The following is a 5,560-nucleotide window of genomic DNA, read 5'->3' as shown; positions in this document are numbered from 1 at the left end:
ATGCCAGCAGTACCTATTTGCTATCCTAAATAGTGTACATGAGGTAGAGAAACCGCCAGTTCCTTAGCACTCCAGCTGAGGGGAATGCAGCTACATAATTTTAACAAAAATTTCTTCCTCGAACCCTGCCTCTCAAATCCCTGTGTGAAGGAACAGCCTCTGCAGTCAGTGTGCAGGCGGGGGCAGCGAGCTGTGGCATAGCAGGGCCACATTCTTCCTTCCAGCGTCCTCTCTTTGTAAGGAAATTGTCCGAGTCCCAAGTTCATTTGTGGTCCCTTGCTGTGGCAGAGGAGCAAAATCTAAAGTGTGTACAGCTTTAGAAAGGTCGGGCCAGCACTCCAAAACTGACAGCTGTCCTGCTGTCCCCCTGATGCAGTGGGTCTCAGTGGGAGACCCCTGGGCACACAGGCTACAGGGAGCTGGTCCCGCTCTCAGCTTGGCGCAGGCTCAGGGCACAGCCCCTGAGGTGGCACATTCCTGAAGTCTGGAGCGCGCCAGGGATAACTATAGTGCTGAAATATAAAGTTGCATATAAATATTTCATGAACTAGATTATATTTTCATCACCTTTATGCATACGAAGTCTTTTAATTTCTATAAATCTTACAGTGAGTTAGAATTAAATCGTATTAGTGTGAATAATAAATGTTTAGGGATCACTCATCTAAGAACTTGTAGTATTTAATTTACAAGGACTATACATTTTTCAAATCTCTTAAAAAGAAACTTTAAGCACTTCTTGAGGCTTTAAAAAAAGGAAAGGAAAAAAAAAAACCAAACACCCAACAGATCTGGAAAGCAAAAATGCTCTGTTTTTCCCAGGATCCTGAATGAGTGACTCAGGAGGTATTGTAATTGCAAAAGCTTTCTGTGTGTAAGAACCTGGTTAATACTCTTATTAGCATCTTTTTTAATCCAGGTAACATAATAGTCAAAGTGTCAGATGAATGTCTCAGAAGTGGACCATTAAAAAATAAATTGCGAAACCTTTGAGAGATTAGCATTTGAATCCAGACAGAAGCTCCTTGAGGTTCTTGGGTGTGGATCAGAGTCCTTAATGCATAAGTTGCTATCACAAACCACATCAGCCTCCAAGTTACTCGGAATGAGAAGACAGTAGCCACAATTATTAGTCTTAGCTCTGGAGTTGTTTCCTCCAGGAAGCAAATATGCAAATTGAGATTTTAATGGTGAAAAGAGGTTTCATTTTCTGAAAGCTTTCATTTCTAAAGAAGTTTGAAAAGCAAACAACAAACGAAGTTCATTAAAACAGTATTTTCAGGGTAAGTACTTATGTTTTAGTTCATAATAATGATAGTTAGCTCTTAAAAAAATGTCTTTGCACATTTAGTATGCTTTTTGGAGTTATTACTTAGATTGCATCATGGGCTGATACAATAGAAAATAGTTTACCTTTTCCCATGTCGAGAAACTGAAGCAAAGAGGTGAAGTAACACACATAGAAAGGCTCCACCACAGGCAGAAATGCATTTATGATGCAAGTCTCACTCAAAGACAGTTCTTAAACAACAGACCTTCAACCATCCGTCAAGGTTTATTTTTGTGCTAGATGTTGGTGTATCCCAGGAACTGCACTTTTTTCATCATCAGATATCATTGAAAATTTCCTGAAGGGGTTATTTATTTCTGGTGGATGGTACCAGTATTGGATTTCTCAACAGAAGTACTAAATGCAGACAGTGACCGGGGATGTATGAGAAGTATTTTAATTTGGCTTCTCCCTTCTTCTAATGCATTTCAGCAGCCAGCTGCTAATTTTCAAGGGATTGGTTAAGAGCGCCAAAGAAAATATGTGAAACACTGTCAAATTTCTACAGGAGAGAAAGGCTAAAACGCTGTTTATTTGTTTAGAGGGAACACTGGTCATTCCTACAAGTTCACACTGTTTTACTGTTCCTACTGCTATGCTGCTTTGCCAGAGGTTGAGGAGGAGGCTCAGCAGAAGTGGCTTTAGATTAACTCTTTGCAATCTCACAGAAATCCGCAGAAATGGTTTTGGCCATTTTTTGAGGCAAGAACTTTCAGAAGTCTGCTTGTGGCTACTAGAAGCTTTAGAGATGAGGACCACACTTAAAGCATTTTGCAGAGTTAATTTCCAAAGAAAGGTCTGCATGAATCACAGCAAAGGCATTAGTACTGTGTAAGTGTATTCAATAATTGATGCAAACAGTTAAAGTGGTGACACAACAGGAAGCAAAGTGGTGATTTAACCTTCCATTCCCAGTACAGGGAACACCAGCAGCTCAGCAGATTACTGTGGAAAGGGCAGGTGTTTTTGTCATGACTCTACAACAGCTTGTGCCAGGTTAGGTGCATCTGTGCTTTTCTGTGCCCACCCTGCAGACAAGGTGCTGCCAGATAACTGTGTGGGGAATAAAAAGGGGCCATGTCACAGGCACCAACACTCTGGGCATCTGCCAGCTTATGTAGTGAGGTAGAAATATTAGCAAACACATGGGCAAAGAGTCCATTATGGAAATAAAGGGCATGGGAGAGCACAGAAACAGTGAGTTTACAGGCTGTGCAAAAGAGAAATGGGAGGGAAGAGATGGGATTCTCATCCGAGGGGAGATACTCACCATGACAAAAATAATTTGGAAAGGTGTTAAGCTCAGTTAAAAGGCAGCCCTTTCAAAGCACTTTCAGAGTCATTTTCAGCTGTGAGCAAAGCAGAGGAATATTGCCACTGGGTAGAAATTGCTGCCAAACAGTGATTGGTGGAAAGGATGCCTACTGCTGAACCCCGGTCCATTTCAGATCACTTTTGGCCTGCTCCTTTCTTTGTCATAAGGCCCCATTACAGCAATAACCACTGCAAAGGGTGGGCAGCATCCCATCCTGGTCCTCCATGCCAAGGTGGCAAGGGTTGGAGGCCTCTGAGGCCCCAGGGGCTGAGTACAGGCTGCTTAATAGCACAGGGAGGGCACATTCTATCTTAGGTCACGGCATTAAGAAGCCCCTATTTGTGCACAAAAACTAGGAGTGTGAGCAAAGTGGTTTCAGTTAGGTCCTCATGGGTTGGGATAATCCTGCCAGGCATGAAGCACAGTGAGACGTCACGCCAGCCTTGGAGAGGCAGAAGACAGATCCCGCAGAACAGCACAACCACGGCAAGGAATGCAGGTAAGACTGAACATCTTAAAAACTTCTCCAGAGTGAACATAATCTGTACCATTTTGAAACTTTCCAGTGGCCAGTAATCACAGATGCAGGACCCTGCAGATTGCAGAGCTGTGTATGTTGGCGAGCCCAAGTCTGGGCTCCTCTTTGTATTGCAGTGCATCCATGGGATGTGCTCTGTGTGTGTGCACTCACCATGAAAGATAAAAGCTGAGGGAGCAGCAGGGCTTGCTGAGTGCTGGGAGGTCATCTCAGTCTTGTGGCATGTTGGTTTACCTGGACTCAAGAGCGCAGCATCAAGGCAGTGTATGATTGTATGTGGTTTATAGTTCTGCCTTCATCAATCAACCTCATGCTAATGAGGTGATTAGGAATGTGTTTTCCCTAGGTAAACACTCTTATCAGCAGGCAGGGGGCATTTTATGGCCATACAACCATGCTGTTACTGCTGCTGGATGGGATTCCCCTGTCCCAGAGCCACCATCCATTTCACCTGGTACTCCAACACACAGTGCTTCCCACCTGCACCAAACAGGGTCAAGCTGAAATAAGCACTTGCATGAACAGTTCAGAGCATTGTACAATCAGATATTTGAGTTGCAGAAGCGTTGCACATTTTCCTACTGCTCTTTAGAGGCTGATGTGCGTAGCCTTAACAACAATTTGTTTATTCATCCGTTCTAGTAGCTTTGTTCCCGCTGACTTCTATCTAAAAGGGGACATAATGCACATTTTATGAGCTATAGGACAGTTATGGCTTAGAGTGAGTCCATATGCACCGGAACTGAGAAAGAAAAGGATATTTAAAAAACCCTCATACACATGAGAGCTCCACTTCTAAATTGTTGTTAGTATTCCCCTTTGCTGATGTCTTACCTTTTAATAGCATAGAAATAAGAATAAATTTAATACTTAATGGTGAATCTGGGTGTATTTTCAGTATAGAGAACATGGGGAGATAGAATATTCAGAAATCTGCGGGCTGAAGGACATCTTTTCCCAAAGTGTTGAAAAAGCTCTTTCAAATGAGGAAAGAAAATCACTTTAAACATTCATTTTAAAGATACTGATGCAGCAATATGGTGCTCTGCAATGCATCTTTTATGCTTAAAGCAGAATCATTGGTATATTCCAACATTTCTTTCAAAATCTGACTTCCAAAGGCAAATAGTCCTGCAGTGATAATTCTCTGAGGGGTGTCTGTGGTACTTTGAGATACAAGCTGACTGCAAGCTCAGGCACAACATGGCTTCACCTATGTTGACCTCAGCATGCTAAGCCAAGGAATACACTCTAGCTGTTTGTGCTTCCTGTCCTGGCTCTGGCCATCTGTGTTATGGCCAGCAGAAGTCCCATGGTTTGGCTACAAATGTCCAGCCTTGACCTATATGAGCTTTCTCTTTCAGGGAGGAGTAGCCTGAGGGTAGGCTGCTTCTAAATCCAAATCCTTCAGTGGACAGCTTCAGGACTTGTTAAGCAGGTTGTGTTGCTACGTGCTTAGATGGGACACGTGGAAAGTGATGAGCCAGTTCTTTGTGCTGTAGACCTGTGCTAAGCAGTCCCACCAGGCTGAACCTTCTGTCCTAACGTTCCCTGAAAGTTGCTTCTCCTCTGTGTTTGAACTTCTATCCTCCAGAGGTGGGTTTGAGTTTGTGTGCAATATAGACATAACCTGTGCTGGACCAGTCCATTTTTTTTTGTGCTAGTTCAGCTGGGATGTAAGTCAGAAACCTCTGCCCTGTACTGGTGCAGCGAAAGGGAATTACCCTTCCCTAAGGAAAACAAAACTGAACAAACCTCCATTTAGCTTTGAAAAGCTGCCCTGATAATTGTCTTAAAAACCAACCTGAAAACGTGAAGCATTAGAAAATATTACACTAGAGCCCATTCATACTGCTTATAGAGTAGAAGTTTATTTGTACAAGCAATTGCTGTGTTATCACATTTAGACCCCATAGGACCTTCTTATATGGCCCTGTGACTCCAGGAGAATAGAGGTAATTCTCTCTGGGCAGCTATGGATTACAAAGGAAGTCACCACCACTGTGAGTAGCATTATCTTAACAAAAATCTCCCTGCTGTTGCCCAAACCTTGACCTACTGTGTAGTTCTTTTTCTGTTAACATAACTCACTTGACATCTTTACCTTTGTAGACCACTTTGCTGTGATTCCCCATGACCCTTTCAAAGAACTATAGTGGTGGTAGGGCTTCATTGCAAAGATAAACTGCAAAGCATAGCCAAATTTGGAGAGTCTGGAAGGAAGAATAAAGGGTTGTTTGTTACTATTGAGTATGTAGTCCGCCCCAAAGAAATAATAAATAATAAAAGATGCATGGCAGTGAGGATGTCGTATGCCCTCTGTCCTCTGTAGGATTAGAGTGGGGCATTCCACATAGACCTGTCCTTTCTGAAATTT

This window comes from Empidonax traillii, unplaced genomic scaffold (genome assembly GCF_003031625.1).
Source record: "Empidonax traillii isolate 1590-97213 ecotype Southwest subspecies unplaced genomic scaffold, ASM303162v1 scaffold193:size819438, whole genome shotgun sequence".
Lineage (NCBI taxonomy): Eukaryota > Metazoa > Chordata > Aves > Passeriformes > Tyrannidae > Empidonax > Empidonax traillii.
This window is presented reverse-complemented; position numbering follows the sequence as displayed.